This window comes from Mastomys coucha, unplaced genomic scaffold, assembly GCF_008632895.1.
Source record: "Mastomys coucha isolate ucsf_1 unplaced genomic scaffold, UCSF_Mcou_1 pScaffold13, whole genome shotgun sequence".
Lineage (NCBI taxonomy): Eukaryota > Metazoa > Chordata > Mammalia > Rodentia > Muridae > Mastomys > Mastomys coucha.
This window is the reverse complement of record NW_022196895.1, coordinates 17,135,519-17,143,147: the sequence shown is the minus strand read 5'-3', so window position 1 is coordinate 17,143,147 and position 7,629 is coordinate 17,135,519. Positions and strand designations below refer to the sequence as shown.

General features: G+C 46.8%; 1 pseudogene; it reads right to left on the bottom strand.

The window, feature by feature from the left end:
* Positions 1-3,476: 3,476 nt before the first annotated feature.
* LOC116087802 lies at positions 3,477-7,398 on the bottom strand (annotated as a pseudogene).
* Positions 7,399-7,629: the final 231 nt, after the last annotated feature.

The following is a 7,629-nucleotide window of genomic DNA, read 5'->3' as shown; positions in this document are numbered from 1 at the left end:
CCAGCCAGTACAAAGTCCAATATAACTCTGCTTGCAGGCCCTAATAGAGTCAAATGTCCATATTCGTAATAGCTCATTCACTTTGCTTCAGGGTCATATAGATTGTTGAGGTGTAGGAGAACCCGCAGAGCTACAGCCTGGGGTTATAGCTATGCTCAGCCCATGTCTCCAGAAGTATTGTACATGGTAAACACCTCAGCTCCTTCCACCACCCACAGGCGTACAATTGAGGCAGGTTAGTCATCTTTCCCCTGGTGCCTGAGAGCCTGACAGCCGGGTTTACAGCTTTTCCCTACTTCCTCTCCCTTTACATAGGTAACCTCTACCTGACCCCATTCACTGTAGGGAGCTCCTGGGGCAGAACAGGCCCAGGGCTACTCATTACTTGACTGTGAGGAAATTCCAGGGTTTAAAGAAGGTGACTAAGGTAAATGAGAGGTTGGGTATCTCATTACTATGTTTAAAAACAGTTCTGAACATAAAACATTCTTTCAGTCATGCTCTGCCTACAGAGGCCGATTTGCACATCCTTTTGATTTTATTACTTGGTATGAACTGAGTCTCAGACCCCTAGATGTGTGGAGACCACCTTGGGTCTTTCAACTCTCCTCAACTCTCCTTTCCCTTCAGCCTTGTAAATGACTGGTAGGCTAGAGGTGTGATCCAGTGAAGATGTTCATTCATTCTCTCAGTCTGTCTCTGTGTCTGTCTCTGTCTTTTTCTAATTCTCATACTGTGAATATTTATATAGGAGTTGAATTTGGAGCAAGAAGTCCCTCACTGGGGTCCTAGCCTTACTCATGTATGAACAGCATCAGTTTTCTCATTAACGAAATAGAGTAACTCTGCTTTTATTAGTTACTGTGATGATCAAATAGTGTAATGAAGATGGTGTTAAACTCAGTGTGGGTGTCCCACTCTCGAAGACACAGGGACGGAGATTGATGCAATTAGCATGAGGTTTTTTTTTTTTTTTTTTTTTGGTTTTTCGAGACAGGGTTTCTCTGTGTAGCTCTGGCTGTCCTGGAACTCACTCTGTAGACCAGGTGGCCTTGAACTCAGAAATCCTCCTGCCTCTGCCTCCCAAGTGCTGGGATTAAAGGCGTGCACCACCACTGCCCGGCTAGCATGAGGTTTTTATTGATCCAGTGTACTGGGGTCATCTCACAATCAGGCAAAGGCGACCCTGGTGGGATGAAAGTTCTTATTCTTTATACTTTTTCAGAACAGAATTTTACTACTTACAACGTGCACTGGTTACAACTTACAACGTGGGTTAGTTATCTTTCCCATTGTTCTTTTGTTTCCATTGACCTTTGTCCTCCAGGAGAGGAGTAGATACCTGTTACATGTAGGAGGGGTCAGGGGATATCCACCCCCTTCTGGGGATGTTTCCTGGAACGGGGCATCTCTTGGGGATGGGTGTTTGCTTAATAAACCTTTCTGGAGCTCTCAATCTTTAGACTTAATGGACATCCTTGGCTCCTTGGTATTTTTATGAGGTGTCCCTGTTTATTCAATTCTTACATTTCCCCCTCTTTCTTAGAATAGCTCAATCTTGAGATTATGTGCTACACTGCTGTATCTCATCTTGGTTCACTTCTTGATATTGCTGTGTCAACATCATAATCTGTACAGTACTGACATGCTCTCAAATGAAGGCAACTAAGCGATTTAGAATGTAGGGGCCAAAGGTAAGTAATAATAGGTGTATAATTAGTGGTCCCATAAGTGTAGAGACTAAAGTTGTGAACCAAGGGAAGGCATTAAACCAGGCTTCAAACCAGTTCTTGCCTTGAGCTCTTTTTCTTTGTTCTAAACCTTCTCTAATCTTAGCTAAATTGTCTTTGACTCTTCCTGAGTGGTCTATATAAAAACAACATTCTTCTTTCAGTGCGGCACACAGACCTCCTTCTTTAAGGAATAGCAGGTCTAATCCTCTCCTATTCTGAAGGACCACCTCTGAGAGGGAGGTCAGGGATTCTTGGAGGTCAGTCAAGGTCTTTTCTATTTTCTCTGTATCTGAATCAATGGCAACTCTCAGCTCTCCATACACCTTCGGCTGATCCTGTGGCTGCCCCTGCAGCTTCTAAGCCCAACTCCAAAATGACTGCCAGGGTAATCCCCAGTTCTTTTTTGTGTCTTACTAAGTTTCCAGCTTCAGAATCCCAGTAATTCAGTACATCTTCATAAGGGTGGTACAGCAGTCTAGGTACTATCTGCACCAAAACACAAAAGTCATGCTTGTTATTTAGAATCTCTAAGCTTATGCAGGTTGTAATCCCTGAGGCACAGGCACACCAGCTGTCTAAGGGTGGGAGGAGGTATCCAGTTGGATTCTTTATCAGAGGGTGTGAACCATTACACAGATGTTGATGGGTTTGTGGGACCTGACCCACACAGAGGCCTTTTCCAGTAACAGCTGACAGGGTTAGGCAGACTTATTGATGGTTCCACCTGCAATGGGAGGCTTCTAAAGAAATGGTAGAAGTACCAACACATGCAATACCTTCATAGTAAGGGGGTGCCACATCATAACATAGCCAACACTTTCTAGTCATCTCAGAGTTTGTAGCATTGAGTACTCTGAAGGCACTAGTTAGCATATTAAAGAGAGGGTTGACACTTAGATCAGATTATGGAGGCTATGGGGGTAGGGCCTCTAGAGAGAGTATGTTGGTCCCTAACTCAGTAGTTGGAGTGGCTGTTCCCATTTTGGGTATAATCTGGGGAAGAGACCATGGAGAATCTGGAGGTGGACGGGGAGGGCTCAAGGCTGAATTTGGGCCTAGCAGAGTATAAGGGGTTTTTATCTTAGGCTTAATGGTAAATATCAGCCCATCATCATATTTTTCCTTATAAATTCTAAGTCCCCACATATAACTGGTTGTTCACCCAGTAGCCTGCTTTCCTGGCTTTGTAAAAGTTACATGGAGTGGGTGACACCAAGTTTCTCTCTCTGAACGGTATAGCCACCCTGCCTTTCCTGCCTCATGATGGCTATAGTTGGCAGCCACCTTTATTTAGTCCCAACTGGAAGATGGTTTCTAGTATGTATCACCCAATGTCTCACAGCCCCAATTTTTACAGAAAAAACTATCTCAACCTCCACATGTTGGATTTAGGGAACACCTTTGGTGGAATCCAGGACAAATATAAAAAGTCAGGGTACGGAGTTGACTCCTCTGACTCACATGTCCGCACCCCTCCCCCTGAATGGGTCTAGCCCATGCCAGCCAGGGGGAGAGGGCACTTTGGGAGCAGGCATGTTGGGGTCGTAATATCCTTCCATATCCCTGTTAGCTGGCGACCCAAAAGCCAGTTTGCAGACATCGGGGAACATGTCAGACCACCAAAGGCCTGGCATAGTGACTTTATACCTGCTCCATATTATGTCTCCATGCCCAGTAATTACCATCCAAGTCAGGTTACGTGGCTGGTGAGGGCTGGCACTGGATGGGCGCAAGGGAAGGGAACTAAGATACAGTACCATGACCAGTGGAAGTCCCATTTTTGACTATCTTGAGCTTCAGTGGGTTGTCAGTAGTCTGTGTCCAACAAGGGTGTAGTTCCAGGTCCGGTGGAGTGGGTTTAACGTGTTACGTGTGGATCCATGGTGTAATCCCATCTACTTTCACTGCAGTTGGGGTGGTTAGCAGGACAAGGTATGGTCCTTTCCAGTGAAGCTCAAGCATCTGGGCTCGGTGTCCTCATACGTAGACTGTGTCTCTGACCTGGAACTGGTGCAATGTCTCAGGGGTCCCTGGCTCATAGGCGGCTGCCAGCTGTAACCAAACTTCTTTCTGTACCACCTGCAGTCCTTTCAATCTGGCATACAAATCATTATTACTATGACAGGTTGGCTCAATAATGTCCCCTAGTAGAGTTAGGGGTCCCATACAGGATCTCGAAGAGGGTCAAACTGAAGTGGAAATGGGTATTTCTAACCCTGAACAGGGCCAGAGGAAGGAGCACCCTCCAGTTTGCACCAGTCTCTATGGTTAATTTTGTCAAGGTCTCTTTTAGAGTTCTGTTAGCCCTCTCTACCTGTCCTGAGCTCTGAGGTCTATAAATGCAATGAAGTTTCCAATCGACCTCTAAATATTTGGCCACTCCCTGACTTACCCTGGCAACGAAGGCCAGGGCATTATCAGATCCGATTACCTTGGGCACTCCAAATTGGGGGGAAAATTTCTTCTAGTATCTTCTTGACTACTACCGTTGCGGTTTCTTGTTTGGTAGGGAAAGCTTCTACCCATCCTGAGACGGTATCTATGAAAACTAGAAGATATTTGTAGCCATACTTGCCTGGTTTTATCTCTGTGAAGTCTACTTCCCAGTAGACTCCTGGCCAGTCCCCTCGGTACGGTTTACCAGGGCCAGTCTTGTTTCTGTAAGCATTCACCTTCTGACAGCGTATACAGTTGTGAACCACCTGCTCAACCAGGTGTTTTAGTCCTGGAATATGATCCTTAGACCTCAAGGTAGTTTGTGTTAACTTGCTTACCCCTAGATGGGTCCATTGGTGCATTTGTTTTATCATCGTCTTTGCCTGTTCTCCTTGTAGTATTCTTTTACCAGATGGGGTCACCCAGAACCCCTATCTCTGATCAAAATGATTTTCAGAGTCCTTTGAGATGACTGCCAGGTCTTCAGTGGTGTACTGGAACTTAAGTTCAGACGATTCAGACTCTCTGGCCACCATCACTTTGGATGCTCTAGAGGCTGCCGCCTTAGCTTCTTGATCTGCCAAATTATTCCCTCGAGCTATAAAGGAATCACCCTTTTGGTGGCCCAGACAGTGAATAATACTCACTTTTGCTGGCTTGTATAAGGCTTCTAGCAGCACCAGAATCTCAGGTTTGTTCTTGATTTCTTTTCCTCCCGAGGTCAGTAATCCCCGCTGCTGGTAGATGGCACCATGAACATGGGCCGTATCGAAGGCATATCTGCTATCTGTGTATATGTTGATCTTTTTGCCTTCTCCTAGCTCAAGAGCTTTTGTGAGGGCAATGAGTTTGGCTTTCTGAGCAGAGGTTCCTTCTGACAGAGTTTGTGCCCATACAACCTGTTGTCCATCCACCACAGCCGCACCTGCTCTCCTCTGCCCCTTTTCTAGGGAACTGCTCCCATCCGTGAACCAAGTCTTCTCTGCATCTGCCAAGGGCCAGTCAGACAGGTCTTTGTGCCAGCTGTGTGCTTCAGATGGATGGGAGGTTCAAGATTGGGGTCTGGGAGAAGAGTGGCTGGATTTAGGCCTTGGGGGGGGGGGCGCAAATGTGATCCTGTCAGAATTGAGTAGCAAAGTCTGATAATGAGTCATTCGGGCATTAGTGAGCCATCGATTGGGGAGGGGGAAGGGGAGCTGGCGGACCACACTCTCTAGAGTGTGTGGAGCGGATATTACCAGATCTTTTCCCAGAGTCAATTTATCAGCGTCTTTAACCAACACTGCAATTGCGGCCACGATCCTCAGACAGGCAGGCCACCCAGAGGCCACAGGGTCTAAGTTTTTTGAGAGGTACACCACCGGTCTCTTTCATGGTTCCATTTTTTGGGTCAGGACCCCTTTTGCTATACCTTTGTTCTCTGCCACATACAGATGAAGTGGTTTAGTTACATCAGGGAGGCCCAGGGCAGGGGCTGACATGAGGGCCGTTTTGATGGTTTCAAAAGCCTCCTGCTCTTTTTCCCCTCACACAAACAGCTGCTTATTCTTGATGAGAGGATAGAGAGGGGTCGCCATCTCGGTGAACCCTGGTATCCACAGGTGATAGAAGCCTGCTGTGCCCAGGAACCCTCTAACCTGTTTCTGATTTGTGGGCAGTGGGATGTGAAACATAGTTTCTTTTCTGGCATCTGATAGCCAGCTCTTCACTTCCCTGAGCAAATACCCCAGGTAACTGACCTTTTGACAGCATATCTGGGCTTCCTTGGCTAAGGCGCGACAGCCTAGCTCTCCCAGTTACACGAGTTCCTTGCTGGACACGGCTAAAAGAATGTCATCTACGTATTGCAGAAGAGTTATCTGGGGATTGGATGTTAGGAAAGCAGCTAAGTCTTGATGTAGGGCATCATCGAAAATAGTAGTGGGGGAGTTCTTGAAACCCTGAGGCAAGCGGGTCCATGTGAGCTGGATTGTTACACCCGACTCAGGGTCTTTCCATCCAAAGGCAAAATACTCTTGGCTCTCAGGGGACCAATGACAGGCAGAAGAAGGCATCTTTGAGGTCCAGTACAGTATACCAGATCCTAGAGGGAGGCAAGGAACTCAAAAGGTTATATGAGTTAGGAACTGTAGGGTGGAGGTTGGACACCTGTTTGTTTACTTACCTGAGGTCCTGGACTGGTCAATAGTTATTGGATCCTGGCTTTTGTACTGGGAGGAGGGGAGTATTCCATGAGGACTGGCACCTCTGCAGCATCCCCAGTTGGAGGAAGCGTAGGATGTGAGGCCGGATCCCTTCTTGGGCTTCTTTGGACATAGGATATTGGTGAATGGTTGCTGGGCTGGCCTGTGCCTTCAGTTCCATGTGGACCGGAGGCTGATTCTTAGCTTTCCCCATTCCTGCTGTCTCAGCCAAAGCCTATGGGAAGTTCTGTAACCACCAATCTACATCTTCAGGCCTGCAATCCTTATTCTCAAAGAGCTGATACTCATCTTCTAGTCTCATAATTAGCACCTGGATGGGTTCTCCCTGTTGGCCCCTGACCTGGGGTCCTTCTGGGAGGAAATGGATCTGTGCTCCCATCTTAGTGAGAAGGTCTCTCCCTAACAAGAGGCAAGGGCATTCTGGGATGACAATGAACGAGTGGGATACCCAGCCCACGCCTAGGTCCACTGTTCTTCAGGTAGCCCATGAGTATTGTTTGTTTCCAGTGGCCCCTTGTGCCTAGGACTTCTTTTGGAAATCAGCCCATCCAATTGTAAGAGGACCTAATATTCTGCCCCCATGTCCACCAGAAACTGAGTGGGTTTCCCTCCACAGTAAGGGTTACCCTGGGTTCAGGGAGGGGATCCAAACCCCGTCCCCTCTATTCACTGTCACTGTTCTCTTGAATGGCCAGCACATTAGGCCCTGGCAGCATCCTGTCTGAATCATAGGGCTCCTTTTTCTTCTCTTTGGCAATCTCTCAACCAATGCCCCTTTTCTTTACAGTAAGCACATTGATCCTTGGCCCGGGGTTCTCTTTGGTTGCCAGGTACTCTCTTACTAGGTTCTCTAGTCTCTCTAACTACTGTGGCCAAGATTTTGTGAAGATTCTTTTCTCTTTTTAATTCTCTAGCTTCCTGTTTCTTCTGTCTCCTATCTTCTTTCTCTTCTTCTGTCTCCCGGTTATAAAATACTTTCTCAACCACCTGCACTAGCTCTCTTAAAGACTTACCTTACAACCCATCTAGTTTCTGCAACTTCTTCCTGATATCTTGGCTCGATTGATCAATAAAAGCAACTATGACAGTAACCTTATGTTCCTCACTGCTGGGATCATAAGGAGTGAGCTGGCAGAAAGCCTCCATGAGCCTCTTCAAGAAAGCTGAGGGAGACTCATTTGGATCACTTCTCTTATCTTAGCCCCTTGAGACCTGCCAACAGAGTCTGGTGGAAAACTTTCAAGTGCTCTCTACCT